Source organism: Triticum dicoccoides, chromosome 5A, assembly GCF_002162155.2.
Source record: "Triticum dicoccoides isolate Atlit2015 ecotype Zavitan chromosome 5A, WEW_v2.0, whole genome shotgun sequence".
NCBI lineage: Eukaryota > Viridiplantae > Streptophyta > Magnoliopsida > Poales > Poaceae > Triticum > Triticum dicoccoides.
In genome coordinates, this window is record NC_041388.1 from 205,520,523 (window position 1) to 205,544,229 (window position 23,707).

Consider the following 23,707-nt stretch of genomic DNA (forward strand, 5'->3'; position numbering starts at 1 on the left):
TCAAGAGAGAGGGGAGCCCTAGACCCAAGGGCGACAAGCAAGCAAACTCAGACAAGATCAACAAAAGAAAAAATGAAAGCGCAAGAAAGGTAGCACTTACGCGGAGACCAGCAGCGGCTTCTTCACTTCCTTGCGGAAGTGGTGGGCCTTTGCGGCCGCCTAGTCCCGCTTGGTCGCCGCCGCCGAGCCCTTGGGCTTCTTCGGCCGGCTGCCGAACATACTCGGCGCGTCCCTACGCTTCTTTGCGCCGCCTTGGGCGTCCGGCGTGGCAGGAGAGCTCGCGCCGGGCTGGCCGGCTCCTGGCTGGTGGCGTGGGGCGACCTCCTTCACGTCATCGTCAGGCCAGTCCTCGAAACTGGCCTCGAGCCTCGGGCCACCCACTTTGCCGCTTCCTCCCTCGGCGTCGGCCTCGAAGGCCTCCGTCCCCAAGTCGGGGTCGTCGACGTTGCTCTCCGCTCGGTCGGGGAGGAATTCGCGGGCCGGCCCCACGGTGCCGGCTGCCAGATGGAGGAGGGGGTTCTGACCAAAGCCGATTGGTCAGATTGGACAAGACGGACTCGGCGGCAAAGGTGTCAAAGAAGGAAAAGAAACAACTCACCATGCGCGAAGGGTTGGCACGTGAATACGGCGCCTTGCCGAACTTCCACTCTCCCGTGAGCTCGCAGTTCGCAAGGTAGTTCACCATGTGGGCTACCTCCGCGTGAGGCATCTCCTTGGTGCACAGACGACTCGGGTCCCGATGCCCGCTCATCTGGCAAATCATGTGGGGGCGACTTTGGAGTGGGAGCACTCAGCGCGCCATGAAGGCGGCCAGCAAATCCGGCCCAGTCAGGCCCTCCGACTGCGTTAGCACTCGGAGTCGCGCGATGGCGCCGGCTCCTGCGGGCGTCAGCGTCCTGGCCCGATAAGACCAGTTGGGCTGCCTCCCAGCCGGCGGGCCGGCCACGTAGGCCGGCAGATTGACCCAGTCGCCCTCCGCGAAGACGCTCTTCACGTAGAAGTACGACACAGTCACTCCAAGGAAAACATTTCCATTCGCAGGTACATCACACACAATTTTCCCCATTAAATCATTTGTGATAGCGTTGCCATTGCACATGATATTAACTATTTTATCATTTGCGTTATTGAATGCATCACAGACGGTGCGTAGAAGAAACTGTGTGGCAAAGGCTGTGCATCACAAACACATTTTATGTGGTAAATGTTTGCGCAAGGTGGCCTAACACAAATAGTTTTCAAGAGGATGTCGTGTGTGATTGTTCATTCATCCAACACGGTTTATTGCTAGAAACAATGTGCGTTGCCTGAGGTCATCGCCCACGGTGTTTTCTCAATAACTATTTGCAATAGAAAAACCAATTAGCAGGATAATTGGCCATTAGCAGAATAATTTTCATATTATTAATAATCCATTTATTAATCTAATTGACATTTCATATTAATCACAAAATATATTTCATTTTCATATTCAGGAAGCAGGATTTCATAATTGAAATACATCAGAGCACCACATAGCTTCAGCATTCAGCTACCCCATTACACAACTGCACCAGGACCAAGTTTCACATGCAACATCTATAACATTTCAAAATTAGCATCATAGACGGTAAATAGACAGATGAATCTCCTTTGGAAAACTGCTGAAGCGGAAGGCGAATATTGAGCCTTCATTGATGTTAAAGGTATGTGCAACTTTAGGCCAGTGGCTATGGATGATTGACCGTCCATCCTTCGTCCTCTTCAGGAACACTTCAATAGTGAACTGTGTGTGTTGTATGAATACCTTCCTCGCCTCCTGACTATATAGGTGGGTTAAGAGGTAATCATCAGTGAACTACTTTGGAAAGTCCTGAACACAAGGATGTGCATAAATATCTTCTCTATATTGGAAATGGGTAAAAGGAATAAAAATATCCAAGGTATAATAGTTAGTACCATCCTGTAGTGAACTGATGTCTTCTTCATTGTGCAGACATTGATCAAGTTAAGTGAGGGCTCGCATGCTATCAGTAAAATATGTTGATAAAAAATGAGCACATTGCAGATTCATCACACTAATTCAAGCCACATGGAGAACCCATTTATCCAAACCAAGCATTATTAAAAACTAGGAAATATAGCAGTTGTATATGTTTCTCATGTATTAAGTGCAGCCAAATTTGATTTATTCCTCACATGCACAACAATACAAAATTCTACCCACGACAATTGGACATCGCATTGCAGAATTGAACCAAGCAGTTAACTAAACACCAAAACAAATGAACCAAACATTAACTGAGCACCACATTGCACAATATAACATACTCCTAATAGAAGATGAGACAGTTATCCAAACTAAATATGCTTAACAACTTGGATATATAGCAATTGTATTTGTTTCTCATGTATTTAGTACAGCCAAATTCAATTTATTTCTCACATGGTATACAATAATAGAATGCACCCACAACAATTGAACATCGCATTGCAGAATTGAACCAAACAGTTAACTAAACACCACAACAAATGAACCAAATGTTAACTTAGCACCACATTGCCCAATGTATAACATACTAGAAGATCATACAGTTACCCGAACCAAGTATGGTTGACAACTTGGAAATGTAGCAATTGTATTTGTTTCTCATGTATTTTGTAAAGGTAAATTCGATTTATTTCTCACATGGAAGACAATACAAAAATGCAGCCTGAAGAACTGAACATCACATTTGCATAATTGAACCAAACAATTAACTGAAGATGACAACTAATTAACCAAACAGTTAATAAGTGAGCACCACATTGCACGACATATAGAACATATACACTGGAGCAACAGATTGCATGGTAAAAGTAGATAGCACAATTCACTAGAATTTGTTAAGGAAAGGTAGGAGCATTGGTAAAAACATAATTTTTGATGCAGAGTGCTAATTGGCATAATTTGAATGTAATTCTTCTTAATTGTGGTATGAATATTCAGATATGAAAGATTCAAGACAAAAGTTCATATTGACATAAAAATGATAATACTTCAAGCATACTAACTAAGCAATTATGTCTTCTCAAAATAACATGGCCAAAGAAAGTTCATCCCTACAAAATCATATAGTTTAGTCATGTTTCATTTTCGTCACACAAGAATGCTCTCATCATGCACAACCCCGATGACAAGCCAAGCAATTGTTTCATAATTTACTAATCTCAAACCTATAAACTTTCACGCAATATATGAGCGCGAGCCAGGGACATAGCACTATGGGTGGAATAGAATATAATGAGGGGGGTTATGTGGAGAAGACAAAAAGGAGAAAGTCTCACATCAATGGGGCTAATCAATGGGCTATGGAGATGCCCACCGATTGATGTTAATGCAAGGAGTAGGGATTGCCATGCAACGGATGCACTAGAGCTATAAATGTATGAAAGCTCAACAAAAGAAGCTAGTGGGTGTGCATCCAACTTGCTTGCTCATCAAGACCTAGGGCACTTGAGGAGGCCCATTGTTGGAATATACAAGCCAAGTTCTATAATGAAAAATTCCCACTAGTATATGAAAGTGATAATATGAGAGACTCTCTACTATGAAGATCATGGTGCTACTTTGAAGCACAAGTGTGGTAAAAGGATAGTAACATTGTCCCTTCTCTCTTTTTCTCTCATTTTTTTGGGCCTTTTCTTTTTTTATGGCCTTTCTCTTTTTTTGGGCCTTCTCTTTTTATGGCCTTTTTTTGTTCCTCACGTGGGACAATGCTCTAATAATGATGATCATCACACTTCTATTTATTTACAACTCAATGATTACAACTCGATACTAGAACAAAGATGACTCTATATGAATGCCTCCGGCGGTGTGCCGGGATATGCAATGAACCAAGAGTGACATATATGAAAGAATTATGAACGGTGGCTTTGCCACAAATACTATGTCAACTACATGATCATGCTAAGCAATATGACAATGATGAATGTGTCATGATGAACGAAATGATGGAAAGTTGCATGGCAATATATCTCGGAATGGCTATGGAAATGCCATAATAGGTAGGTATGGTGGCTTTTTTGAGGAAGATATAAGGAGGTTTATGTGTGAAAGAGCGTATCATATCACGTGGTTTGGATGCACCGGCAAAGTTTGCGCCAACTCTCAATGTGAGAAAGGGCAATGCACGGTACCGAAGAGGCTAGCAAGGATGGAAAGGTGAGAGTGCGTATAATCCATGGACTCAACATTAGTCATAAAGAGCTCTCATACTTATTGCAAAAGTCTACAAGTCATCAAAAACCCCGGCACTACGCGCATGCTCCTAGGGGGATAGATTGGTAGGAAAAGACCATCGCTCATCCCCGACCGCCACTCATAAGGAAGAGAATCAAATAACACCTCATGTTTCAAATTTGTTGCATAACGTTTACCATACGTGCATGCTACGGGACTTGCAAACTTCAACACAAGTATTTCTCAATTTCACAACTACTCAACTAGCATGACTTTGATATTATTACCTCCATATCTCAAAACAATCATCAAGCATCAAACTTTTCGTAGTATTCAACACACTCATAAAAAAGTTTTATTATTAATCTTGCATACCAAGCATATTAGGATTTTATGCAAATTACCATGCTATTAAGACTCTCAAAATAATCTAAGTGAAGCATGAGAGATCAATAGTTTCTATAAGACAAATCCACCACCGTTCTCTAAAAAATATAAGTGAAGCACTAGAGCAAAATTATAAAGCTCAAAAGATATAAGTGAAGCACATAGAGTATTCTATCAAATTCCAAATCATGTATGGCTCTCCCAAAAGGTGTGTACAGCAAGGATGATTGTGGTAGACTAAAAATCAAAGACTCAAATCATAAATGACGCTCCAAGCAAAACACATATCATGTGGTGAATAAAAATATAGCTCCAAGTAAAGTTACCGATAGAAGTAGATGAAAGAGGGGATGCCTTCCGGGGCATCCCCACGCTTTGGATTTTAGGTGTCCTTAGATTATCTTGCGGGTGCCATGGGCATCCCCAAGCTTAGGCTCTTTCCACTCCTTGTTCCATAATCCATCAAATCTTTACCCAAAACTTGAAAACTTCACAACACAAAACTTAAAGTAGAAAATCTCGTGAGCTCCGTTAGCGAAAAAAAACAAAAGAGCACTTCAAGGTACTGTAATGAACTCATTCTTTATTTATATTGGTGTTATACATACTGCATTCCAACTTATCTATGGATTATAAACTATTTTACTAGCCATAGATTCATCAAAATAAGTAAACAACACATGAAAAACAGAATCTGTGAAAAACAGAACAGTCTGTAGTAATCTATAGCTAGCGCAAGTTATGGAACCCCAAAAATTCTAAAATAAATTGCTGGACGTGAGGAATTTATCTATTAATCATCTTCAAAAAGAATTAACTAAATATCGCTTTCCAATTAAAAATAAAAGCAGTTCTCGTGAGCGCTAAAGTTTCTGTTTTTTACAGCAAGTTCAACAAGACTTTCACCAAGTCTTCCCAACGGTTCTACTTGGCACAAACACTAATTAAACACAAAAAACACAACCAAAACAGAGGCTAAATAAGTTATTTATTACTAAAAAGGATCAAAAAGCAAGGAATAAAAAAAAAATTGGGTTGCCTCCCAACAAGCACTATCGTTTAACGCCCCTAGCTAGGCATAACAAGCAAGAATAGATCTAGGTATTGCCATCTTTGGTAGGCAATCCATAAGTGGCTCTCATGATAGATTCATATGGTAATTTTATTTTCTTTCTAGGGAAGTGTTCCATGCCCTTTTTTAATGGAAATTGAAATCTAATATTCCCTTCCTTCATATCAATAATTGCACCAACCGTTCTAAGGAAAGGTCTACCAAGAATAATAGGGCAAGAAGGATTGCAATCTATATCAAGAACGATAAAATCTACGGGCACATAATTCCTATTTGCAACAACAAGAACATCATTAATTCTTTGCATAGGTTAATTAATAGTGCAATCCACAAGATGCAAGTTTAGAGAGCAATCATCAAAATCACGGAAATCTAGCAAATCACACAAAGTTTTGGGAATAGTAGAGACACTAGCACCCAAATCACACAAAGCATAAAACTCATAATTTTTAATTTTAATTTTAATAGTAGGTTCCCACTCATCATAAAGTTTTCTAGGGATAGAAACTTCCAATTCAAGTTTTTCTTCATAAGGTTGCATCAAGGCATCAACGATATGTTTAGTAAACGCTTTATTTTGACTATAAGTGTGAGGAGATTTTAGCATGGATTGCAACAAGGAAATACAATCAATTAAAGAGCAATTTTCATAATTAAGATCCTTGAAATCCAATATAGTGGGTTTAGCAACATCTAGGGTTTTAATTTCTTCAATCCTACTTTTATCAAATTTAGCATCAAGATCAACAAATTCCGAATTCTTAGAATGCTTTCTAGGTAAAGGTGGATCATATTCAGTCCCATCATTATCAAGATTCATATTGCAAAACAAATATTTAATAGGGGACACATCAATAACTTTTAGATCTTCATCATTATTTTCATAGGAACTAGAAGAACACGCTTTTATAAAGGCATCTTTCTTAGCACGCATCCTAGCGGTTCTTTCTTTGCACTTGTCAATGGAAATTCTCATGGCTTTGAGAGACTCATTGATATCATGCGTAGGTGGAATAGATCTAAGTTTCAAAAAATAAACATCAAGAGCAATTCTATCAACGTTCCTAGCCAACTCATCAATCTTAAGCAATTTTTCTTCAATAATAGCATTAAAATTCTTTTGCAAAGAAATAAATTCTTTAATATTAGATTCAAAATCAGAGGGCATCTTATTATAATTTCCATAAGAATTTTTGTAGGAATTACCATAATTATTAGAGGGATTACTAGGATAAGGCCTAGGATTGAAATTTCCTCTTTACACGTTGTTACCAAAATTGTGCCTACCAACAAAATTCACATCCATAGATTCATTATTATTCTCAATCAAAGTAGACAAGGGCACATCATTAGGATCAGAAGAAACACTCTTATTAGCAAATAATTTCATAAGTTCATCCATCTTTACACTCAAAACATTAATTTCTTCTATCACATGCACCTTTTTAGTAGATCTTTCAGTACGCCATTGAGGATAATTAACCATAATATTATCTAGGAGTTTAGTGGCATCTCCTAAAGTGATTTCCAAAAAATTGCCTCCCGCGGCCGAATCTAAAAGATTTCTAGAAGCAAAATTCAATCCTGCATAAAATTTTTGTATAATCATCCACAAATTCAAACCATGAGTAGGGAAATTACGTATCATTAATTTCATTATCTCCCAAGGTTGTGCAACATGTTCATGATCAAGTTGATTAAAATTCATAATATCATTTTTAAGAGAGATGATCTTAGAGGGAGGAAAATACTTAGAGATAAAAGCATCTTCGCACTTGTTCCATGAATCAATACTATTTTTAGGCAAAGATGAAAACCAAGCTTTAGCACGATCTCTAAGCGAAAAAGGAAATAGCTTCAATTTAACAATATCATTATCGACATCTTTCTTCTTTGCATGTCACACAAATCAATGAAGCTATTAAGATGGGTAGCGGCATCTTCACTAGGAAGGATGGAGAACGGATCTTTCATGACAAGATTCAACAAAGCAGTATTAATTTCACAAGATTCAGCATCGGTAAGAGGAGCAATCGGAGTGCTAAGGAAATCATTACTGTTGGTATTGGTGAAGTCACACAATTTACTATTATCTTGAGCCATTGCGACAAACAAGCAATCCAACACATGAGCAAAAAAAAGCAAACGGGCAAAATAGGCAAATAGAGAGAGAGAGGGAGGATAGAGAGAGAGAGGGAGAATAAAACGGCAAGGGTGAAGTGGGGGAGAGGAAAACGAGAGGAAAATGGCAAATAATGTAATGCGGGAGATAGGGATTGTGATGGGTACTTGGTATGTTGACTTTTGCGCAGACTCCCCGGCAACGGTGCCAGAAATGGCTCGTTGTCGGGAGTCAAATCTTGACTTGCACGAACCTCCCCGGCAATGGCGCCAGAAATTCTTCTTTCTACCTCTTGAGCACTACATTGGATTTCCCCGAAGAGGAGAGGATGATGAAGCAAAGTAGCGTAAGTATTTCCCTCAGTTTTTGAGAACCAAGGTATCAATCCAGTAGGAGGCTACGCGCGAGTCCCTCGTACCTACACAAAAACAATAGCTCAACACAACCAACGCACTTAGGGGTTGTCAATCCCTTCACGGTCACTTATGAAAGTGAGATCTAATAGAGATGGTAAATAATATTTTTGGTATTTTTGGTATAGAGATGCAAAGTAAAAAGTAAAAGCAAAGTAAAAGCAAAGCAATAATAAAGTGATGGAGATTGATATGATGAGAAAGAGACCCGGGGGCCATAGGTTTCACTAGTGGCTTCTCTCAAGAGCATAAGTATTCTATGGTGGGTGAACAAATTACTGATGAGCAATTGACAGAATTGAGCATAGTGATGAGAATATCTAGGTATGATCATGTATATAGGCATCACGTCCGAGACAAGTAGACCGACTCCTGCCTGCATCTACTACTATTACTCTACTCATCGACCACTATCCAGCATGCATCTAGAGTATTAAGTTCAAAACAGAGTAATGCCTTAAGCAAGATGACATGATGTAGAGGGATAGCTTCATGCAATATGATAAAACCCCATCTTGTTATCCTCGTTGGCAATGAGACAATATGTGCCTTGCTACCCCTTCTGTCACTGGGAAAGGACACCGCAATATCGAACCCAAAGCTAAGCACTTCTCCCATGGCAAGAACAACCAATCTTGTAGGCCAAAGCCAAACTAATAATTCGAAGAGACTTGCAAAGATAACCAATCATACATAAAAGAATTCAGAGAAGATTCAAATATTATTCATAGATAAACTTGATCATAAACCCACAATTCATCGGTCTCAACAAACACACCGCAAAAAGAAGATTACATCAAATAGATCTCCACGAGAGAGGGGGAGAACATTGTATTGAGATCCAAAAAGAGAGAAGAAGCCATCTAGCTACTAACTATGGACCCGTAGGTCTGAAGTAAACTACTCACACTTCATCGGAGGGGCTTGGATGATGATGTAGAAGCCCTCCGTGATCGGTGCCCCCTCCGGCGGAGCTCCGGAACAGGCCCCAAGATGGGATCTCATGGATACAGAAAGTTGCGACGGTGGAATTAGGTTTTTAGCTCTGTCCCCGATCGTTTGGGGGTACGTGGATATATATAGGAGGAAGAAGTACGTCGGTGGAGCTTCGAGGGGCCCACGAGGTAGGGGGCGCGCCCTAGGGGGGGGGCGCCCTCCACCCTCGTGACCCTAAATGGATCTTATCTGATGAGAAAATCACGTTTCCAAAGGTTTCATTCTGTTTGGAATCCGTTTGATATTCCTTTTCTTCGAAACCCTAAAACATCAAAAAACAACAATTCTGGGCTGGGCCTCCGGTTAATAGGTTAGTCCCAAAAATAATATAAAAGTGGATAGTAAAGCCTAATAATGTCTAAAACAGTAGATAATATAGCATGGAGCAATAAAAAATTATAGATACGTTGGAGACGTATCAAGCATCACATGCAATGGGTAAACCGAGCATGCTTAACCGGCATAGCTAGCAAATAAAACATAGGTCCTTATAGTGAGCTAATAAGACAAGCTACTCCTCATCGTCGGATATATCGATGATGATTGGCTCCTTGGACATGGTAGAGGGCGAGGACTCCACATCGTGGGTGCCCTCGTCGTAGTGATGAGTTGCCTGAGCCGCCGCAGGCACCAACCTGTTGGCTCTCAAGTTGAGGTAAGCACGGGAACACTGACAAAACACCTCATAGTCTTCGTCGATGGCACCGAGGGTGGCCTCGAGAAAATGCCACGAACTGTCATTTAAAGCGGCCAACCGCGTCGCAGCATCGGCCCGCGAGGCGTCGACGGTGGCTTCGACTGCAAGGTGCTCCTCCAAGATCTAGGGGTCAGCATGAATGGCAGGCATCGTGACTATACTACGTGCAACCACTCATCAATCTGCGCGTGTGGCCGCGATTTGCTTCTCCGCTATCAAATGCTCCTTGAGCTCCTGGCTATACTGCGTGCACCATGGCTTAGGCGGCGCTTCAGTGATTTGGGTGGAAGGTGTCTCGCCGGCGGTCGGGGCATGTGGGATGTGGAAGGAGGAGGATGGGGGTCAGGTGTGGATTACCTGCCTAGATTGATGAGGCCGAGCAACGTGAAGGAGGGTCACCGGTGAGGATGTGGTGCTGCAAGCAAGGAGTGAAGGTTTCGACTTGGAAATGAAGGTGGAAATAGGGGAAATGTGGCTTTTGGTAAGGGGGAGGGGGAGGGGGCGGGGAGGAAGATATTTCCGCGGAAGCCAAAAAATTTGGTTCAGTGCAGCGAAAAAACTGGCGCGCAAAGTGTCATCAAACATGGTCCCTTATTCAGCACTACGTATGATACGTGAACATCACAAACTATTCAGATAGCTTAACCCGTGTGTGGTGAGTTTGAACGTCAAAAATTTTGGTTCGAATTTCCCTGGTTACAGTGGTCATCGACGTCACAAAGGAGACAACAACACGCCCACACTTCTTAATCGAGCAAGTTCACCAATTAATCAGAGCTAGCTGACCTAAACATTACTTTAACATATTAAAGACTGGTGCTCTTAATTAAACAAATCAAAGAGTACTACTATGGCTGGTGCTCGTCGATCTCCACCGCCTCCTCTATGTCCAGCTCGCGCCCAACAATCTCATGGGGAAGGGGCTCCATGGCATCCATCGCACCATACTCGACAAGAATCTCACCATCCGCATCCGCCTTCTCTTTGGAAAAGGCCGTCATGAGCTGGGAATGGGCGTCCCCGATCTGGGCTTGGACGGCCTCCGTCATGGCAAGGTATGCGGCGGTGGAATGGACGGCTGCTCGAACGCTCTCGGTGATTGCCAACTCTTTGGCTATGGGTTGCCGACCGTTGTCGGAGAAGCTTCGTTCGATTTGTGCGGTGACCGCCACGAGCTGGGCGTGGGTGGCCTCGACAAGGTCGTGGACGGCCTCCATCAGGGCTAATGCCGCCACGGTGGAACGGACAGCTGATGTGCCGCTCTCGCCAGTTTCTATCCTCAAGGAAAATGTTGCTGCCTCCACGTGAGAAGAAATAGCGGCTGTTTGGCCTTCCTTGGCCGCCCGGTCGCAGCTGGTGGCGCTCATTATTGGCGTCCTGGGAACGGGAGTACCCAGACTTGCCTTCCTGCGGCCCAGGGCATGGCTCCACCAGTGGCCTGCTACGGCCCATATTCATCAACAATCATTCAAGACCGTCGCGAGGGGCCAAGCCTCGCGAGGTGGACGATGCAAGACCTCCTCCGGGGCAGCCTCCCTAGGCTGGCTCCAGAGGAGCGGAGATATCTATGCAAGGGGCACCTCATGAGGTCCGCGTGACATGAGCCATGACGACCAAGGGCAGGCGGGCGCCAGCGGGCGCAGGGTGCCCGTTTCCTCTTTGGTGCTAAGGAGGCAAGCGCATGCAAGGAGTCCTGAGGCATCATGCAAAGGTTTCCATATCGGTGCAACAAGACCAAGACTAGCATGATGGCAGGACGGAGGTCACCGCGGAGCCCATGACGGCGTCACCACTAGATCCTTTGGCAGGCGAAGACCACCTTTTTTTAGGATAACTTGTACTAGTTGTCCCCCTTCAAACTGGCCGTTGTGTGATCCCTTCCCACCTATATTTGGGAAGAGGACTAGGACCTCTATAAATAGGACTAGCCACCACCTTAGAGGGGCGGATAGAGACCATCCAAGCACACACAATCTCATCGACCTCAGGAACACCTCTCCTTAGGAGGTTGTTTATCCCTTGTACTTGTTCAACCTCAGCCTGCAAGGCAATCCACCACACCAGACTGGAGTAGGGTATTACACCACAACGGTGGCCTGAACTAGTATAAATCCTTGTTTCCCTTGTTCTTCAGGTTCTGCGAGGTAGGCTTAGAGATCGTTGCGAGAGTGGGCTCGTGGGGGAGAGAGATCTTCATGCGCATCCCATTGTTCGAACCTCCAGGGTTTACCGGAACCCGTAATCTGACATTTGGCACGCCACGTAGGGGTGTGCCGAAGTTCCGCTCCTCCACTGGCTCCACTTCTCCATTTGGTCCCTATGGCCGGCGCTGCTCCATCGACTGGATCGATGGGCGACCACGAGGCGCCAGGGGGCTCAGGGCCTTCACCCCTGCCTTACGACAGGTGCGGTGGCCTCCCAAGTTTAGGCCGTAGATGCTGCCTCGCTTCGATGGCGCGGCGGCCGTCGACCTTCCTGCTGGCTTATGAGGAGGCCATCCTAGATGTGGGAGGCAACAACAAGGTCATGGCTAATTGGTTCCCCATGGCCCTCGCTAGCGCGCCGCACACTTGGTTGCTAAACCTGCCAGGATCCTCCGTGACTTCTTGGGAAGAGCTCCGCGGCCTTTTCGTCACAATCTTCATGGCGCCGGCGCCTGTCGCCGTCGTGGCCCTCCTCGGCGGCCCACAAGCGCCACCCACGGGTCTCCACGTCAAGCAGTTCTTCTGCGAGATCGGCACCACCCCTGTACGGCAGGGAGCCCCTCTGAGATGGGCGGCGCCGAAGGCCGACCTCACCCTCGACTTAGGGGATCACCCCGCTACCACTCTCGGCTGAACAATAGGTGCAGAAATCAAAGCTTTCCTAAGTATTTCAAATGCTTCCACACAGTCATCATCAATAACAAAACGAACATCTTTTTGTAAGAGATTACTCAGAGGCCTAGAAATTTTAGATAAGTCCTTAATGATCCTCCTATAAAAACCGACATGACCAAGGAAATTTCTTATATCTTTAATGTCCTTAGGACATGTCATCTTTTCAATAGCATCAACTTATCTTTATCAACTTCAATACCTCTTTCAGAAATTTTATGCCCCAAGACAATACCTTCATTAACCATAAAGTGGCACTTCTCCCAATTCAAGACAAGATTAGTTTCTTCACATCTCTGCAAAACTCGATCAAGGTTGCTCAGGCAGTCATCAAAAGAAGTTCCGTAAACAGAGAAATCATCCATGAAAAAATCAACAATCTATTCACAAAAGTCAGAGAATATAGTAGTCATACATCTTTGAAAGGTAGCAGGTGCGTTGCATAAGCAAAAAGGCATACGTCTATAAGCAAAGGTACCGAAAGGGTAAGTAAAAGTTGTATTTTCTTGATAAAAATCCTCTTTTGACACAGGTATTTGAGAGAAACCAGAATAACCATCTAGAAAGCAAAAATGTGTATGTTTGGATAATCTTTCTAGCATTTGATCAATAAAAGGTAAAGGGTAATGATCCTTTTAGTAGCTTTATTTAATTTGCTGAAATCAATTACCATTCTATAATCTGTAACAATTCTTTGTGTGATCAATTCATCTTTATCATTAGGAACAACAATAATACCTCCCTTCTTACGAACACAATGGACAGGACTTACCTACTGACTATTAGCAACGTGATAAACTATACCTGCCTCCAGAAGCTTTAGTATTTCTTTTCTTACCACTTCTTTCATCTTAGGATTTAACCGTCGTTGGTGATCAACAACCGATTTCATGTCCTTCTCCAATTTTATTTTTTGCTAGCATAGAGTGGGACTAATGCCCTTAAGATCATCAAGTGTATATCCAATAGCAGCACCGTGCTTCTTTAGAGTTTTCAATAATTTCTTTTCTTCATGCTCTGAAAGGTTAGCACTAATAATAATAATAGGATATATCTCTTTCTCATCAAGATAAGCATATTTGAGAGTATCAGGTAAAGGTTTAAGCTCAAACACGGGATCACCCTTGGGTGGAGGAGGATCCCCTAGGATTTCAACATGCAAGTTGTGTTTCAAAATAGGTCCTTGTTTAAAGAATACTTCATCTATTTCCCTTCTTTCATTCATAAACATATCATTTTCATGGTCTAGCAAATATTGTTCTAAAGGATCATTAGGAGGCACGGCAATAGAAGCAAGACCAATAATTTCATCTTTACTAGGAAATTATTTATCATGGGGTTGTCTAAGAAATTTAGCAAAATTAAATTGATGAGACATATCCCCTAAACCAACCGAAACAATAGCAGTCTATCTTAGCATTAACAATATTCAAGAAGGGTCTACCAAATATAATGGGACAAAAGTTATCCTGTGGGGAACCAAGAACAAGAAAATAAGCAGGATATTTAACTTTCCCACACAAGACTTCAACATCTCTAACAACCACAACTCGTGAAATAGTGTCTCTATTGGCAAGCTTAATTGTAACATCAATTTCCTCTATCTCAACAGGTGCAATATCATGCGTAATTTCTTTGTATAAGGAATGAGGTATTGCAATTGCACTAGCACCCATATCACATAATCCATGATAGCAATGATCTCCTATTTTAGCAGAAATAACAGGCATGCCTACAACAGGTCTATGTTTATTTTTAGTGTCTGGTCTAGCAATTCTAGCAGCTTCATCACAGAAGTAAATAACATGCCAATCAATATTATCGGCCAAGAGATCTTTAACCATCGCAAAAATAGGTTCAACTTTAATTTGTTCAGAGGGAGTAGGTGTTCTAGTATTACTCTTACAAACCACAGTTGAAGCTTTAGCACGATCCTTTATTCTAACAGGGAAAGGTGGTTTCTCAATATAAGCAGTGGGAACAACAGGATCATTATAAGTGATAGTATTTTCTTCAACTTTAATAGGTTCAACTACTTTTACTTCAATGGGAGGATTATATTTAAACCACTTCTCCTTAGGGAGATCTACATGAGTAGCAAAGGATTCACAGAAAGAAGCTACTATCTCAGAGTCAAGTCCATATTTAGTGCTAAATTCACGGAAAACATCGGTATCCATATAAGATTTGACACAATCAAACTTAGGTGTTATACCTAACTCCTTACCTTCGCCGAGATCCCAATCTTCAGAGTTGCGTTTAATTCTTTCCAATAAATCCCATTTGAATTCAATAGTCTTCATCATAAAAGAGCCAGTACAAGAAGTATCAAGCATGGAGCGATTGTCTAGAGAAAGCCGAGCATAAAAATTCTCAATAATAATTTCTCTTGAGAGATATTATTGGGGCATGAATATAACATTGATTAAGCCTCCCCCAAGCTTGAGCGATGCTTTCTCCTTCGCGAGGCAAAAAATTATATATATAGTTACGATCATGATGAACAAGATGCATAGGATAAAACTTCTATTGAAATTCCAATTTCAATCGGTTGTAGTTGCATGATCCCATATCATCACATAGCCTAAACCATGTCAATGCCTTTCCCTTGAAATATAAAGGGAAGACCTTCTTCTTGATAACATCATCGGGCATACCTGCAAGCTTAAATAATCCACAAACTTCATCCACATAGATTAGGTGCAAATCGGGATGTAATGTTCCATCACCTATGAAAGGATTAGCTAGAAGTTTCTCTATCATACCCGAAGGAATTTCAAAGTAACCATTTTCAGTAGGTTCAGTAGGTTGAGGAGAAACTCTTTGCTCTACTTGTCGGGGTGAAGATACCCCGAATAAGCCTCTCAAAGGATTATGTTCCATAGTAACAAGTGACAGTAAATCTCAGCACACTATATAAATTTTTCCTTACCAAAGGCGCTTCACTCCCCGGCAACAGCGCCAGAAAAGATTCCTTATGACCCACAAGTATAGGGGATCTATTGTAGTCCTTTTGATAAGTAAGAGTGTTGAACCCAACGAGGAGCATAAGGAAATGATAAGCAGTTTTCAGCAAGGTATTCTCTGCAAGCACTGAAATTATCGGTAACAGATAGTTTTATGATAAGGTAATGCGTAATGGGTATAAAATAGTAAAAGTAAATAAGGCGCAGGAAGATGGCCCAATCCTTTTTGTAGCAAAGGACAAGCCTGGACAAACTCTTATATAAAGGAAAGTGCTCCCGAGGACACATGGGAATTATCGTCAAGCTAGTTTTCATCACGTTCATATGATTCACGTTCGGTACTTTGATAATTTGATATGTGGGTGGACCGATGCTTGGGTACTGTCCTTCCTTGGACAAGCATCCCACTTACGATTAACCCCTATTGCAAGCATCCGCAACTACAACAGAAGTATTAAGGTAAACCTAACCATATCATGAAACATATGGATCCAAATCAGCCCCTTACGAAGCAACACATAAACTAGGGTTTAAGCTTCTATCACTCTAGTAACCCATCATCTACTTATTACTTCCCAATGCCTTCCTCTAGGCCCAAACAATGGTGAATTGTCATGTAGTCGACATTCACATAACACCACTAGAGGAAAGACAACATACATCTCATCAAAATATCGAACGAATACCAAATTCACATGACTACTTATAGCGAGACTTCTCCCATGTCCCCAGGAACAAACGTAACTACTCACAAATCATATCCATGTTCATAATCAGAGGGGTATTAATATGAATAAAGGATCTGAACATATGATCTTGCACCGAATAAACCAAATAGAATCAACTACAAAGAGTAATCAACACTACTAGCAACCCACAGGTACCAATCTGAGGATTTGGGACAAAGATTGGATACAAGAGATGAACTAGGGTTTGAGATGAGATGGTGCTGGTGAAGATGTTGATGGGGATTGACCCCCTCCCAATGAGAGGGTCGTTGGTGATGATTTCCCCCTCCCGTAGGGAAGTTTCCCAGGCAGAACAGCTCCGCCGGAGCCCTAGATTGGTTCCGCCTCGTGGCGGCGGAGTTTCATCCCGTGAGCTATCTTATGATTTTTACCTCCATGAAAGACTCCATATAGCCAAAGATGGGCACCAGAGGGCTGCCAGGGGGCGCACGAGGCAGGGGGGCGCGCCCCCACCCTCATGGATGGTGGGTGGCCCCCCTCTGGTACTTCCTTCACCCAATTTTTTTATATATTCTGATACGTGCTCCCGTGAAGTTTCAGGACTTTTGGAGATGTGCAGAATAGGTCTCTAATATTTGCTCCTTTTCCAGCCTAGAATTCCAGCTGCCGGCATCCCCCCTCTTCATGTAAACCTTGTAAAATAAGAGAGAATATGCATAAGTATTGTGACATAATGTGTAATAACAGCCCACAAAGCAATAAATAGTGATATAAAAGCATGATGCAAAATTGACGTATCAGGAACCCAAGCAGCTGGTAGGGGTTCCAAGGGGGGTAGTCGAGCATCACTTAAGGGTGTGCCCCAATGTGCGCCCTGTGAAGCAGAAGGCGCGACGGCAGTCCACGGAGAAGCAGTCCTTCATCATCTAGGAAACTCGCAAGCTTGAGGCGGCATGTGTCATTCGCGAGGTTCGATACCCGGAGTGGCTGGCGAACCCCGTCGTTGTGCCCAGGAAGGGCGGGAAGGAACACATGTGTGTCAACTTCACCAACCTCAACAAAGCCTGCCCTCAAGACCCGTTCCTGCTCTCGTGCATCGACCCGATCGCCGACTCTACCACCGAGTGCGACCTGCTGTGCTTCCTGGACTCATTCCCGGGCTACCACCAGATCGACATGGCGGTGGAGGACGTGGAGAAGATGGCCTTCTTGACCCTGTGTGGGGTACACTGCTACACCTGCATGCCGTTCAGACTACACAACGTAGGGCGACCTTCCAGCAGCTGATGCACATCGCTTTGGGCTAGTAGCTAGGAAGGAAAGCAGAAGCCTATGTTGATGACATCGTGGTAAAATCTAGGGAAGCACGAACCCTGATTCAGACCATACAGGAGACTTTGACCAGCCTGTGCCTTGTGGGCCTGCGGCTCAACCCGGAGAAGTGCATGTTTGGTGTCCCTTCTGGCAAGCTGCTGGGCTTCCTCATGTCGCACTGCGGGATCGAGGCCAATCCGGAGAAGGTCAAGGTAATAGAAGACATGAGCCTGCCACAAACCCTAAAGGAAATGCAGAAGCTCGAGGGTTGTGTGACCTTGTTGGGGCGCTTCATTTCCAAGTTGGAGGAGCGTGCCCTGCCGTTCTTCAAGATGATAAAGAGGAAGGGCCCATTCGAATGGACCCCAGAGGCCGACATGGCATTTCAAGACCTCAAGAGATACTTGACCAGCCCACCTGTGATGGTCGCACCTCGTCCCCTCGAGCCCCTGGTGCTCTACCTGGATGCCACGCCCCGCTCCGCCAGCGTGGTGCTTGTGGCTGTCCGGGAGGAGCGCCAGGCCAACACCCCACCAAGCAACGCTGCACCTTTGGGGGGGGGGGGGGTACAATGCGGCACCAAGGCCGCGCCACCGAGGCGACGGTGGCATCAACTGATGGTCAGGCCTTGCAAGACAGCACTTCCGGTCCTGAGGAGGCCCCGATGGGCAGCCAGGCTCCTGAGGTCCCCCCCACCTCAGGAGGCACCACAACCTTAGGAGGACACAGGCTCCATCGATGCTCCCGCCCTCGTCGAGCACCCACTACACTTAGTCAGCACTGTACTACGGGACACGAGAGCATGGTATCCCATGCTGTAGAAGCTCTTACTCGCGCTCTTGGTGGCTTCACGCAAGCTACGCCATTATTTCCAAGCCCACCCAATCAAGGTCGTCTCATCCTACCCCCTGGAGAGGGTGCTCTGGAGCCCCAATGCCGCGGGAAGAGTCGTCGAATGGAACATTGAACTACAAGCATTTCAGTTGGAGTTCAGCACGACCAGGGTCATCAAGGGAGCCGCACTCGCTGACTTCATCCGGGGTCCTAAGCGGGCGAGAGCCGATCCCTCTCACCGGGAGATGAAGCACCGAACAGCTGGGTCATGTACTTCGATGACGCTTTCGCATAGCAAGGCGCGGGGGCTGGCGCTGTGCTCATCTTGCCCACCCAAGGCAAACTATACTATGTCGTGCAGCTTTGCTTCCAGCGGGGTGAGAAGGTCTCCGACAACATTGCGGAATACGAGGTATTGATCGCCCGCCTCAAGGCCGCCGCAGCCTTGGGGTTGAGGCGTCTCACCTTCAAGGGTGACTCGCAGCTCCTTGTAAACTTCTCCAACAAGCTGTACGAACAAAGGGACGAGCACATGGAGGCGTACCCCGTGGAGGTGCGCAAGATGGAGAGGCAATTATCAGGCCTAGAGCTATAACATGTGACATGCGGAACCAACAAGGAGGCTGACGAGATCGCCAAGAGGGCATGAAGGCATCTATGCCAAGAACCTGGTGTCTTCAAAGTGAGACTCTTCAAGCCTTCGGCGACCCCCGCGATCGTAGAGACTACATCATCTCGAGAGGAACTCCCCCAACCACCAGCCTCGGGAGCCCCCGCTTGCGGTCCGACCTTAGCAGCACGTCTGCTCCTGGCGCTCGAGCCTCAGGAGGGGTGCTGGACTGAGGAGTTCAAGGCGTACTTGGTGCAAGGGACGTTGCCGGAGAAGGAGGAGGACGCAGAGCATGTGGCCCGGCAGGCTACGGCATACTGCATACAGGATGGTGAGCTATACAGAAAGTGACCAAATGATGTTTCCTTGCGATGTATCTCCACGGAGCGGGGGAACGAGCTGCTAGCTGACATACATGGCGGAGACTGCGGGCACCACTCGTCGTCACGTACCCTGGTCGGCAAGGCGTTCCGCAGCGGATTCTACTGGCCCACGGCACTTAACGACGCGACCGAGCTGGTGAGGTCTTGCGAGTCCTGCCAATTCCATGCCAAGCAAATACACCAGCTGGCCTAGGGCCTCCATACTATCCTGCTCTAGTGGCCATTCATGTTCTGGGGGCTGGATATCCTGGGTCCGTTCCCGCGAGCGCCTGGGGGATACCGCTACCTCTACGTCGCCATGGACAAGTTCACCAAAAGGGCAGAGGTGGAGGTCGTCCACACCATTCCAGCCGAGTCGGCAATTAAGTTCATCAAGGGCCTTGTGAGCTGGTTCGGGGTCCCTAACCGCATCATCATCGACAATGGCTCGCAGTTCACTAGCAGTCTCTTTAGGACCTATTGTGCTAACCTTAGAACGCAGATTTGCTATGCTTCGATGGCATACCACAGGAGCAATGGCCAAGCTGAGTGCGCCAACGCCGAGGTCTTGAAAGGCCTCAAGACCCGGACCTTCAAGAAGAAGCTCGAAGCCTGCGGCAAGGGCTGGCACGACGAGCTCCAGTCTGTGCTGTGGTCCATCTGCACCACCGCCACCAAGCCAACATGTGAGACCCCGTTCTTCGTCGTCTACGGAGCAGATGCGGTTCTCCCTCAATAGTTCAGGCATCGCTCCGCGCGGGTCCTGGCATTTGATGTGACGCAGCAGGACGCCATGCGAGGGATGTACCTCGTGCTGGGGGGAGGAACGCCGCCGTGAAGCCTCGCTCCGAGTGGCAAGATACCAGCACGCGCTGCGACGGTACCACTGTCGCACCGTTCGCTCCAGGACGTCGAGGTGGGTTATCTCATCCTAAGGTGGGTGCTCTCCAAGGAAGGGCTGCAAAAGCTCTCGCCCATGTGGGAGAGCCCGTATAGGATCGACCGCATCTCCAGGCCTGGCGCCGCGTGCCTGGAGACACATGACGAGATCCCCATCCAGAACGCCTAGAACATCCAGCACCTTTGGAAGTTCTACCCATGAAGTAAGGCATAGTGCCTGTGAAGGTCTCCGCTTGTGACACTCTTACGTAATAATGAGTGGGGTTGTACATGCCCCAGAGTCTCCGGAGTGTCGCCCTTGGGCCTTGGGGGCTCCCTCCCATGTCCCGCGCTGGTGAGAAGACTAGCCTAGGTACCGGACGTGGCTGTTCATTTGCTTTCTGTAGTTGGCTTGCCCCTTTTCCTTTAATAAAATTTGGAGTTCTGGCATTTCTCGATGGCTTGGTTTTGCGCCGTCTTCTCTCTGATGTTCCCCTCGATTCTTCGTTTTGCGCCTGCGAGGGTGGCAGTCGCCCACCGTTCTCTCTTGCGCGCCTCGCGCGGGGGCTATGAGATAGGCACACGTGCGCTCGCACTCCCCTTGTCTCTACCAGGCGCCCTCGTTTGAGCTCATGATCGGCGCATCCTTTTTTAGTCCGTGCCCCACGGGTATCGCAACGCGGTGCGTTTGTGTAACGCGCCGGATACAACTTTCCATATTTGTACTCCGACTCTTGCCTTTTCCGGAGATGTGTTGTGAGTTTCCCTTCGTGGTTGGGTTTTGTCTTCGCTTTGCATTTTTTCCATGTCATGCATTTCATATCATGTTATCATGTGCATCGCATTTGCATACGTGTTTGTCTCATGCATCCGAGCATTTTCCCCGTTGTCCGTTTTGCAATCCGACACTCCTACGTCCTCCGGCGCCCCTTTTGCCTCTTTTCGTGTGTGGGTGTTAAAAGTTCTCATAATGGACCGAGATTTGCCAAGCGGCCTTGGTACACCACTGGTAGACCGCCTGTCAAGTTTCATGCCATTTGGAGTCCGTTTGATACTCCAACTGTTAACCTGGGAACCATAGAGGCCTCGTGTGTGTTACAGCCCAACACCCCTCTAAAGTGGCCCAATAACCCATCCAAAACCCCTCCATCCTCTCGGTAGTTCGATCACGATCGCGTGGCCGAAAACTGTACTCCATCTGGACTCTCGTAAATCCCTCTACCTATATATTTGCACCTCCCCCAAAAATTTCACGGATGAAACCCTAGATCCATCTTCCCCGCGCCGCCGGACATGTCCGCCCGGCGGCTGGACACGTTTGCCGCCGCCCCTCATCCAACCACGGCGTGCCACGTCACCCCGCCGCCCTCTCTCTCCTCCGCTCCCACCGGGGCCCGAGGCCGGCCCGCCCCGGGCCGAACGGGCCCGACCGCGCGCCACTGCGCTGCCCCGCTCCCCGCCAGCTCCCGCGGGAGCCCTCCGTCGCCCGCGCGCCTCCACTCCAGTGCCGGCCACCTCCCGCCTCCGCGCCGCGACTCCGTCCCCGCACGCCGCCCAGCCCCAACCGGCGCCGCCCCTTCGCCTCGTCGGCTGCCGCCCCGGAGACCCGCGCGTCTCGCCATGGCCGCGCCCAAGGCCGCCCTGCGCCGTCTCCTCCTCGCCGGATTTGGGAGACGTGGACGAGATCCACCAATCTCGGGAACCAAACGTCGTCCCCCCGCCCGGATCCCTCCGTCCCAGGTTGAGCCCTTCCCGCATTGACTTTTCATGGAGGTGATTTTCTTCTAAGTCCTCGGATCTGCAACATTTTCATGGCATGTTCATTGCATCATATCTCCATGACCGTAGCTCCATTTTGCATGTGTGATACATCAAAATGTTCATCAGGATGTGCTCTTCATTTTGTTCCATTGTGACATGATTGTTTGAGTCCATCTTGATGCCCAAATGACTGTTGCAAGAGTGTTATAAACTGTTAGGTGCTGATTCTTATCAGATTATGAGCATTTGTCATTTTTGCTACAATTGTTGTGTGATGCATATGGACTTGAGCTCTACATGTGTTTTGGGCTATGCCATGCCATCTTTACAGAGGTGTATGCCATGTATTTTTGGGATAAATGTGGTGACTAGCAAAAGCATGCAAAGTAGCTCTCATGATATTGCTGATTCCAGAGACATAGAATTTCACTGTCATTTCCCTGCTGTTATTTTTATGCCATGTATTCATGTTGCTACAGAGAGATCCATGCTTCTTTTGAGTATATTCAGTCAGGATGATTCTGACATATGGTTATGCTCTATCCATCCATGTCCCTGTTTGCATTTATGGAGTGCCCTAGCATGAATTAATCTTGCTCTACTTTTGCTATAAAATGTTCCTTGCAGATTGTTTACATGTTAATCAATTTTGCCATTGATGTTGTAGTTGATCCATGCATGCTATGAGATTGTTCTTTCCATGGTTAGCTTCTTGAACATGTCTTCTTGCTATTGCTATTCTTGTCTTGTCATGCAATGCCTTGTGTTGAGTGAATCGAGCTCGCAAACATGCCTTCATAATTCTGTTTATGCCATGCTCAGTTTTCTGCTAAGTCTGAATCTGTTAACGAAACTTGCTATGTTTACATGGGTGCCATCGTATCTTCTGATCCTTTTTGGCTTATGATAAGTAAGGGACTTTTCTTCTATGCTTTGAGTATATTCATGCCATGTCATTGTTTTCTATGATCTGTTCCTGTAGCATGTTGTTATCTTGCTCTAAACATTGCTTCCTGATGTTAATTCCTGACATGTTATTTTCACTAAGTCTGTGATGCTGATATCTTTTGCACTTTTGCCATGCTTGATTGAACCTGATCTTGTGTGATTTAGCCGTAACTCAGTGTTCATATTTTGTCAAGCATCTTGAGTAGGTAACTGCCGTGTGCTTTGTTGTTATGTTGGAGTGCAGTAGCTTAGTTTCTTGGTTCATTCTATATGGCATCGTGTTGTTCATCGCAGAATTGTGTCATTCTTGTTTTGCTTGCCATTTGCAAACCGTGCATCCGATTCCGGTGATCTTTATATCGATTTCGACTGAAATCAACTCATGTTTCCAGCAGCACACTTGTTTTGGCAAGTTGATGCCTTGATCAATATTTTCCTTCCGGAGCACACATATGCATTGCATATCACATCCCGCATATCATGCCATGTTTTAAATCATGTTACTTGCGCATTGCACCATGGTTGATTGTCGTTTCCTTTGCTTGTGTTATTGTTTTGGGTAGAGCTGGGAGACGAT